Raw genomic sequence first — 11,184 nt, 5'->3', positions numbered from 1 at the left:
ATAGGGGGACCCTACGTATTTTTATTTTGGAGGGATCCGTGTGATGTCCGTGTGTCTGCTTTTGTGTCTGTGTCCTTGCATTGCAACAATTTTTTCAATGTTAACACTATGACAGAAAAAATGCACACGGATGGCACACAGACAACATCCGTGTGCGGTCCGTGTTTACATGGACCCATTGACTTTAATGGGTCCATGTAATCCGTGCGCTCCCACAAACACTGACATGTCTCCGTGTTTTGAAAATGGACACACGGTCCTTGAAAACACGCTGACATGTGCAGAGACACATTGATTTTAATGTGTCTACGTGAGTCAGTGTCTCAGGTACGTGAGGAAACTGTCACCTCACATACCGGAGCCACTGACATGTGAAACTGACAGAATTTGGTGTTTGCCTTGTTTGTTTGACTTTGGGTTAGGGTAGGGGTGATGTTAATATATATCAAAATTTTTACACATTTGTGCTTTAAGGAAACCTCTTAACTCCAACATGGAAGTAGAGCTAAGCCCACCGGCATCAGGGGCTTATCTACCCATTCTGGTATACTGTAGATAAGCCCCCGATGTATCCTCAAAGATGATTAAAAGAGGTTAGATTATACTCACCCAGGGTCGGTACCGGTCCAATGAGCGTGGCGGTCTGGTACAACCCCTCCCATCTTATTATGATGACGTCCTCTTGTATTCACGCTGCGGCTTATCTCCCTGGTGAGGGCACAGCAACGTACTGCAGTAATGCAACGTACTGCCCTCAACAGGGCAGACAAAGTACGCCTGCGCTGGAGCCGCAGTGTGAATACAAGAGGACGTCATCACAAGATGGGAGACGCTGGACCAGACCGCAACGCCCATCGGTCCGTTACCGCCCCTGTGTCAGTATAATCTAACCTGTTTTGATCATCTTTGAGGAAACATCGAGGGCTTATCTACAGTTCCCATTTTGGGGGTGACAGGTTCCCTTTTAGATTAATTATCATTTGGATATAGTATGTAATGACACTATTCTATTCATTGTAGGTTCGCGATATACCTTGTTTATGGGATGCCGCAGATGTGTCCTACAAGGATAAATATTTCCGAGACCACTGCTGGACCAAGATTGTGAGGGACCTGTATCCGGAGTGGGATTCCCTGTCCATTAAAAACCAATTGGAAATTGGTAATTATATTGTTACCAATTATTAGAGTTTATGATAAATTTACTTTGACAATATATATATATATATTTTTTTTTTCTTAGAAAAAAATGTCAAGCAGAGATGGAGGTCAGTTCGGGACCGGTTCAACAAATTCATAAGTACATGTGACCGGAGTGGATCTTCACCAAGTCGAATAACCTTTCCCTTTTACGATGAGCTGCAGTTCCTGCTCACAAGCCGGACTTTGCGGAGGTAGGTTATAAACCACTAATATATATGTAGCCTCATCAATGTTGCCATGTGGTGTAGCACAGTTGACTGCGTATTGAATGCTGTGTCCTGCCGCAGCGTTCAATACACAGCATCCAGATGTTATACCATAGTGAAGAGAGCATTTTCCAAAATCCTGTCTGCGCTATTATTCCAAAGATGGAGTTGTGATAGCTATGGCACCACACCATGTCTATTTATCTTGTGTTGGCACTTTGACTGCGCAAGATAACTAGCACATTGTTTGGATAGCATGTGGTGATAACGCATGTGTTAAATCAAAACATGCATTATCAGCACACATGCCAAAAAATGAACAGCGTTTTGGAGTAAGCGGCCTTTATGCTGTTCCTAAAATGTTGCTCCTCCGCAGCGGTCATGATTAATAACTTTTTTCCTTTTCTCACACAGGACTGAGGGAAACCTTTCCAACCCGCCTCCTGTGGATGACCACTCCGAAGATGGAGCAGGCACTGATGGAGCAGGCACTTCCTCGGGAGCGGGAGGGACAATTTTTCCATCTCTTACCACAGCTTCTGCTGAAGCCGCATGTCCAGCAGCTGCTGCAGGCACATCAACTGCAGCAGCTGTTGGATCATCTGGTTCGTCAGAAGCTGTGGTAACAGAGAAGAGAGCTCCCTATCCGGTGGCAGGAGAGTCCATTAAAAAAAAAAAAAAAAAAAAATGAGGATAAAACTGAGAAGATGGCCAGTGACACACTTGATTTACTGAAACAATCCTCAAGTGAGGACCAGTGTGACTTTTTTGCATTGACCATTGCCCGAAAGGCACGCTCACTGCCACCGGATAGGCAGTCTCTCTTCATGTCTCTGTGCCAAACATCCCTCACCGCTCTGGAGGACCCTGCTCCAATTGAGTCATACGAGAATGTTTTGACGGGGGTTTTCGGACTCTTTCGCCCACGACCGAAACCCAGTGAACCGCACTATAGAGTGTCTTCCTACACCCAACCGGCACAGAATTTTTCTGGAGGAGGAAACACAAGCCTGGGACCATCAGCAAGTCAATCTTTCATGACTGACACAAGTAGCTCATATGGGTGTTCCCAGGAATACACCTACTTGCATTAAGATGCAATTGTTTTTGAAAAAGTTAGTTCAGTTTTTCATATTGAAAAAATTTTTCTCAAGTGTTTGGAAAAATTTAGTTGCTTGTTAAATAAATTAATGTTGATCAAATGTCATCTCTGATTTTTAGATACTTTACATACTTAGCTGACAGGTGTACGGTGTCATGACTATATGGGGGCTGGACTATGGGATGGACATAGTGTGATGGCTGTATGCGCACTGGACAATGGGATGGAGAATAATTCTTAGTTAAGAATTTTATATATACAATACTTATTCAATCCAAAAACAACCAAATTAAAATAAGAATTTTTTTATTAACCATAAATAAAAATTACAAATTATTTTGTTCCCCAAAAAAATACAACAAACAAAATTGAATATCGATGTTGATTTTGATTAATAGGGATCTTGACATCTTCTATCTTTTGGTATAGATCTTCCCATCTTGGTCAGTCAATGTTCTTCCATCCTTCTCTGCTGCTCAGGCTGCCCAACACCAGCACAGGAGTATTGCCAGTGCACGGCACCTTCTGGACTCATGAAGTAGTCAGTGAAGGATTCTCTCACACGCACACCCGAGTTGGACGGCCTTCCCAGACCCACGTTGACCACTGGATTAAATATTAGCTGCTGGTACTCCACATCTACGTCAGTGTTGTACTCACGAGCATAGTTGTGGAGTACACAGCAAGCCTTAATCACAGCATCAACGGTGTCTGTGTCCAACTGGATGGGTGTGTGAAAGATCCTCCACTGACTAGTCATGATCCCAAAGGTGCATTCCACATATCTGCGTGCACGACTCAGCCGATAATTAAAAATCCTTTGCCGGGCATTCAGTCCCCTTCGTGGGTATGGGCGCAGCAGGGTTGTCGTTAAGGGAAACGCCTCATCCGATACCATCACAAAGGGTACTGGATGTGTGGAACCCGGCAAAGGTCTTGGGGCTGGGAGCGTTCCGCCATCTTGAAGAATTTGCATCCCAATCTGTGACGTTCGCAACACCCGAGAATCCCCAGTACTACCATAGGCACCAACGTCAATGGCAACAAATTTGTAATGTGCATCAGCCACCGCCATCAGGACCACTGAAAAATACTTCTTATAATTAAAGAAGCGTGATCCTGATCGTGGTGGCTGCTGAACCCTTACATGTTTACCATCGACTGCACCTATGCAGTTTGGGAAATTGGCCACAGACTGAAAGCCTGCTGCAACCTGCAGCCAAGTCTCCTCGGTTGGGGAAGGCATCACTATAGGCTGCAACTTCTGCCAGATGACGGTACATGTGCACCTCACAATGTTAGAGATGGTGGATTTACCAACCCTAAATTGGAGGTGCAGGGATGTATAGCTCTCTCCTGTGGCCAAAAATCTGCAAAGAAACAAAAATGAATATTAGAAATGTCACACAAAAATACAATAAAACATGTCAGCAGTTATGGGCGCTATAATATGTGTTCAGCCCCTTTCATGTTTTATCTAAAGTATTCTAGAATGCTGCCCTTAGTAACACGGCACAACACAAGGGTATCAATAAATAAACCACCAGTCACATCAGAAGGGACTTGCAGGTCCGTGTCCAGCCACTCCAATGTTTAGCCAACGACACCACCCTCCTACTTCCTTCAACGCACTAATCCGGCCTGTTGAGGGCAGAAGTAAGTCCTGCAGTGAGCGAAGGCAAGAAAAGGAGACAGGCCCAGCGCATGCACATCTGCGCACTTTGCTCTATCCTCATCAGGACCAGAAAGTACATCTGCGCAGAAGAGAGGTATCGCAAGAAGGGAGGCGCACAAACTGGACACAGCAAGATGGGATAACATTACAAAACACACACACGGGTATGATGTATCTCCACTGACCCAGGGCCCAAATTATAGAATTCTGTAGATAAGGCATAAAATACAGTGGGCACATCTGGTAGCACACAAAAATGTTTACATTTTCCTGGCGTGTTATAGACATGATATTTCCGGTAAAGCATTTGCCCGTAAAGTATTTGCCCGTAAAGCAGAGCACAGTGGTGATGTCACCGCTCTGCTTTCCGTCCAGCGCACTTACTGCAGGGAAGCTGACGCTGCGGGACGCGACAGGAATGGATTTTTTTTTTTTTTTTTTTACAATTATACAATGGTAACTAGGGTAAACATCGGGTTACTAAGCATGGCCCTGCGCTTAGTAACCCGATGTTTACCCTGGTTACTCGGGGACTTCGGCATCATTGGTCACTGGAGAGCTGTCTGTGTGACAGCTCTCCAACGACCACACAGCGACGCTGCAGCGATGGACATCGTTGTCTAGATCGCTGCAGCGTCGCTAAATGTGACGGTACCTTTGTTAGTTTGTCAGTGTCTCCGGGACTTGTGAAAACTTTCATCACACATACCGGACACACGGACATGTGAAAGAGCCCTAATAACATTCAACCCAAAAATTATTTACTTACCGCAAGGTGATGAGCAGCCTTTCCTCTGCAGAGATGGCCTTCCTCATAAAAGTGTCTTGCAGTGTGAGATGGGGGGAAACTATTGCCAGAAGTCGGTCGAACGCCAGGATTGGCAGACGGCAAAATGAAACGAACTTTTCCGGGTATCTGAAAATGTAAAAAAAAAAAAAAATTGTTACATAACATATCATAACATTTGTGGAAAAACATTACTTTGTATTTTCATGAATTTCTACTTACTTCCGCAAATCATTATAAAGCACATAAAAGTGGCCTTTTTGTGTACGTTCTGCAACAAGCGGGTGCACCCACAGTCTTTTCCGTCTTCTCTCCTGCTGCTGCCTCTAAAATAAAAAAAAATACATTTTTTTTACAACACAACACTGTGAAAATTAAGAAAAATCAAGATGTTGGTAAAGCGCTGTAGAATATGTTTAGCGTAAAAAAAAAAAATGCACTTCAGCTTACCTGCTGTCTATGCATATTCAAGATTTGCAGCAGCAACCCCAGCATAAGTATCCGGTGCGGCCTGCGGACGTGTACCTGCGGCATATTTTGGTAACTTCCACTCATGTTTGCACAAAATGGAGGATGAAAGAAGACGGGGATGGACAAGGAAATGACATCATTATTTTTTTTTTTTGTAACTGAAGTTTGTCAAGTTTCCAGAGCTTTATTTAGGTAAAAAACGCAGACAATCTGCACTAAAAAAACGCACTAAAAAACGCACTGAAAAACGCACCAAAAACGCACCAAAAACGCACCTGCGTTTTCTGCCATGAGCTGCAGATTTTAGTGCAGAAAAAAAAGCTGGAAAATCTGCAATGTGTGCACATAGCCTTATGTTGCTGCCTACTTATAATTGGTCAGCATCATACAGTGGGGAAAATAAGTATTTGATACAATGCCGATTTTGCAAGTTTTTCCATCTACAAAGAATTTAGAGGTCTGTAAGTGTTATCGTAGGTACACTTCAACTGTGAGAGACAGAATCTAAAAATAAAAATCAGAAAATCACATTGTATAATTTTTAAATAATTAAATTACATTTTATTGCATGAAATAAGTATTTGATCACCTATCAGCCAGCAAGAATTCTGGGTCTCACAGACCTGTTAGTTTTTCTTTAAGAAGCTGTCCTATTCTACACTCATCACCTGTATTAATTGTATATGTTTGAGCTTGTTACCTTTATAAAAAAAACACCTGTCCACACATTTAATGACACTCCAACCTCTCCACCATGGCCAATACCAAAGAGCTGTCAAAGGACACCGGGGACAAAATTGTAGACCTGCACAAGCCTGAGATGGGCTACAGGACAATAGGCAATCAGCTTGGTGAGAAGGTTTCAACTGTTGTGACAATTATTAGAAAAAAAAAGTATCACAAGATGACTATCAATTTTCCTCAGTCTATGGCTCCATGCAAGATATCGCCTTTTGTGGAAAGAATGATTCTGAGAAAGGTCAAGAATCAGCCCAGAACTACATGGGAGAACCTGGTCAATAAGCTGAAAAGAGCAGGAACTATAGCTTCAAAGTGGCTCTGTAAGAAACATTTCAAGATCCTGGAGTGGCCTAGCCAGTCTCCAGACCTGAACCCAATAGAAAGTCTTTTGAAAAAGCTGAAACTCAGTGTTGCGCAGCGACAGCCCAGAAACCTGAAAGATCTGAAGAAGATCTATATGTAGAAGTGAGCCAAAATCCCTGCTGCAGAATGTGCAAACTTGGTCTAGAACTACAGGAAACGTCTGACCTCTGTAATTGCAAGCAAAGATTTCTGCACAAAGCATAAAGTTCTGTTTTTCTATTGTATCAAATACTTATTTCATATAACATGCTAATTAATTATATAAAAATCATGCAATATGATTTTCTGGATTTTTTAAAGATTCTGTCTCTCACAGTCGAAGTGTACCTACGATAGCAATTACAGACCTCTCCATTCTTTGTAGGTCGTGTGGTAGATTGACTCACTTGGCTGCACATGGTAGATGAACACCGTTTCTTTAAATCTTCCACTGGTTTATTAAAAGTACTATATAAACTAGTGCAATGTTAGATAAAATAAACCCGGCCTTCAAGGCCTAACAGGAAGGCAAAAACATAATGTATGGCACAGTCCTTGTTGCTATGGGAATCTGCCCACTTCAGGAGCAAACAACGAAATGTTCAACTTTTCTTAACATAAAAACACAGCTCCAGAACTTTGCACCTCCAGTCCCACCCCTTCAGAATGCTCTAGAAAACTGGGTACCGTATTTATCCTCTCGACTCCTCCCACTTGTATAGCTATTCAATCAAATTAGAACGAAACATGGCTGAGTAATCCTTTAGTGTGCTAGAGCAATTTCCTACTTTGCTATCATTGAAGCTAACACCATTAATCCAGTTTATCACTGTTGTACTAATATTCACACCCAAGCACGGCTTTAATTAGATGGTGGATAATAATCCAGGATACAGTGTCAACCACTGGACACAGTCCGGTGCCAAAAATAGTGTGAAGGAGAGAATGGCTAATGAAATCAATTATTAAACCTTATATAAGTCAGTAGCAAGGTGGCGCTTGTGTCTTTGAAATTGTTTTGGAAGTCCTTGGAACTGTCCTGTAAGGAATCTTTGGAATGCCGGAGTGAAGGTACTGGAATACACCAATACACCATATTTTGGAAATGAAGATGGACATGAACCAATTAGAAAGTGACTAGCTGTTCAGAAGTTGAGCGAACCCTCCCCCCCTCCATTTGCTGCTTGTAGTATCTTCCTTTATCCTGAAAATAAAGTTCAGTTGTGCACCATCTTTGGCTGATAGAGGAAGTGTGTATCTGTCTCTGTGTATCTGATACATCTTTGACCTCTAAGCGTGCACTCAGCTTATATTTGGTCAGGTACAAGCAATCATATAGATCTCACTTTAAGGGATCACCCTCACAGTAACAAGGCTATTGTGTATCCTTATCAGCCAGGTGGTTCACAATATATATATATTTTTTTTTTGCACTGAGGGATCTGCATTATTGTAGTCCGCATTGGATCATCCAACTAGAATTGTTTTCTACTACTCTTCTATTTGAATACTCTGTTATTTTGTGTGTTGTTCTCACGCACCAATCCTCAAGCGCGGCATCACTTTAGTATAATTTTTTGAATCCTTTATTTGACAGATCTGGCACTTTGTCTTGATCCCAGCAGCTGAAGATTGATCTCTTCGGGGTCTGAGCGCCAGTGTGATTATTTTATCAGTTTTAATAATTCATTCTAAATTTGCAATTAATTTACCAAGAAAAAAATGCTTTTTTTTTTTGTTCTATTTAAACTGTAAGCCTAACTAAACCAAAATATATGGTATGTGTATCTTTGCATCAGAAAAAAATTATTCATGAATCATTTTCATAGGGTTGTGAACCCACTAAATAGACATACATAATAAAAATTGACTTGTAATATAGAGCCAAAATCACTTTGTTCCTTACAGGAGTGTGACATATAGGGACAAAAACACTTCGGTCCTTAAAGGCGTTTTCTATTTTTCTTTTATTATATGTAAAACTCCAGTGTGCTGGAAAACGAATAAACAGCATTTCCCAATCTGTTGATCCACTGCCATTCCTCCATCTAACTTGCTGTGCCCTTCACAGGTCACCTTTTCAGTCATTCAGTGGGCACAATGGCGATTAATGTGTTACCTCTACATCCACAGGTTTGCTGCAGCGGTCAAGTGCTAACAACGTTGGAAGGGAAGGAGAGGAGATTGATGAGGACCAAGCCAGCCGGATAAGGAGCAAGATGGATGGACAGATAGACAGACAGACAGGTACGCATTACTGAACACCCAAACATTATGCCTCTTCATGTTTATTAACTACATTTAAAAGGCAAATCAATTCATTGTTCATTGTGTGCTGCCTTTTCTCTCTTTAATATGTTTTATAATCTAAGTTTATTGCTTCTCTGTTGCATTGATATTTCTTTTGCTGAATTTGGCTCAGAATGCAAAAAAAAAAAAGATTTACATCCATTGACATAATTTATGTGAAATCGTACCAAAGCAATCTGATGTAACACATTTATTTGTTTTGTTGGTGCAGGTGATGGCATATACAACTTTTCTTCTGCCACTTTAGGTCAAGATTTGCAAGCAAACTACTATTTGGAATTATTAGCCCGAATTGCAGTAGTGATACTTTATTAAAATTGACAGCTGTAAACTTTCACTTTATTTGACGGACAGGGCTGCAATAAAATAGTCAGTTGTATAATAAAATGAGTCCAGCGTTAGCGGTGAGCTGTGTAGCATTGTTTAATTGCAACAGGGTGAGACTGGCTAGGTACAAGTGAATTAATAATGTATACTGGTAGCAGAAAGACTACGGTGTGCTATGTGCGTGTCGTGTAAGGATTAATCTCCGTTTATTATTAATGTCCCATACCAAAACAGAAAGTTATCATCTATCAAAAATAAGAGATAATTTACTGATTGCTGGTGGCCCAACCACTGGGGACCTCAGCAGAGAATAGGGACCTGGAACCTGGATAACAGGGTTCTGTTGCCCTGTATGTATGCTTGATCCCCACTTCACTCCTTGCCCAGCCACATAGTATATTGCACAACCACGTAGTATATTGCCCAGTGACGTAGTATATTGCCCAGTCACGTAGTATATTGCCCAGTGACGTAGTATATTGCCCAGTCACGTAGTATATTGCACAGCGACGTAGTATATTGCCCAGTTACGTAGTATATTGCCCAGTGACGTAGTACATTGCCCAGTCACGTAGTATATTGCCCAGTCACGTAGTATATTGCCCAGTGACGTAGTATATTGCACAGCCACGTAGTATATTGCTCAGTTATGTATTATATTGCCCAGTGACGTAGTATATCGCACAGCGATGTAATATACAGCACAGAGCCACGTAGTATATTGCCCAGTGATGTAGTATATTGCCCAGTGACGTAGTATACAGCACAGAGCCACGTAGTATATCACACAGCGACGTAGTATATAGCACAGAGCCACGTAGTATATTGGCCAGTAACGTTGTATATTGCCCAGTGACGTAGCATATTGCCCAGTGACATAGTATACAGCACAGAGCCACGTAGTATTTTGCACAGTTACGTAGTATATTGCCCAGTGACGTAGTATACAGCTCAGAGCCACGTAGTATATTGCTCAGTTACGTATTATATTGCCCAGTGACGTAGTATATCGCACAGCGATGTAATATACAGCACAGAGCCACGTAGTATATTGCCCAGTGATGTAGTATATTGCCCAGTGACGTAGTATACAGCATAGAGCCACGTAGTATATCACACAGCGACGTAGTATATAGCACAGAGCCACGTAGTATATTGGCCAGTAACGTTGTATATTGCCCAGTGACGTAGCATATTGCCCAGTGACATAGTATACAGCACAGAGCCACGTAGTATTTTGCACAGTTACGTAGTATATTGCCCAGTGACATAGTATACAGCACAGAGCCACGTAGTATTTTGCACAGTTACGTAGTATATTGCCCAGTGACATAGTATACAGCTCAGAGCCACGTAGTATATTGCCCAGTTACGTAGTATATTGCCTAGTGACGTAGTATATTACGCAGCCACGTAGTATATCGCACAGCGAAGTAGTATACAGCACAGAGCCACGTAGTATATTGCCAGTCACGTAGTATATTGCCCAGCTACGTAGTATATTGCTCAGCCAGGTTTGTCATAGGTGAAAAAAAAAACAAAAAAAACATATACTCACTTTTCCAAAGGCCCGTTGTAGTCCACGGCAGCTTGCGGTCCCAGGGTTGGTATCACAGCGCAGGACCTGTGATGACGTCGCGGTCACATGACCGTGACGTCATGGCAGGTCCTTCTGCGATACCATCTTTGCCACCGGAAACTGCAGTGGAAGATGGCGGCTGGCGGGAGAGGCTCAGCGTACAACGAATGGTGTGTATAGCAGGTTTTTTTATTATTATTTTTAACATTACTTTTTTACTATTGATGCCACATAGGCAGCATCAATAGTAAAATGTTGGGAACACACAGGGTTAATAGCGGCGGTAACGGAGTGCGTTACCCACGGCATAACGCGGTCCATTACCGCCGGCATTAACCCTGTGTTAGCGGTGACCGGAGGGGAGTATGCGGGCGACAGGCACTGACTGCAGGGAGTAAAGAGCGGCCATTTTCTTCCGGACTGTGTCCGTCGCTGATTGGT

The 11,184-nt window shown here is 42.3% G+C and overlaps 1 long non-coding RNA gene across 1 annotated transcript; it reads left to right on the top strand.

Annotated features, from left to right (window-relative positions):
- Nucleotides 1–1,097: 1,097 nt before the first annotated feature.
- LOC138680904 (uncharacterized) lies at nucleotides 1,098–2,616 on the top strand. The gene is made up of 3 exons (XR_011321830.1): nucleotides 1,098–1,162; nucleotides 1,244–1,394; nucleotides 1,824–2,616. It is a non-coding gene; the product is annotated as an uncharacterized lncRNA (long non-coding RNA).
- The last annotated feature ends 8,568 nt before the right edge of the window (nucleotides 2,617–11,184 follow it).

Source organism: Ranitomeya imitator, chromosome 5, assembly GCF_032444005.1.
Source record: "Ranitomeya imitator isolate aRanImi1 chromosome 5, aRanImi1.pri, whole genome shotgun sequence".
Lineage (NCBI taxonomy): Eukaryota > Metazoa > Chordata > Amphibia > Anura > Dendrobatidae > Ranitomeya > Ranitomeya imitator.
Note: the sequence above shows the minus strand (reverse complement) of the source record. Positions and strands in the feature narration are given on the sequence as shown.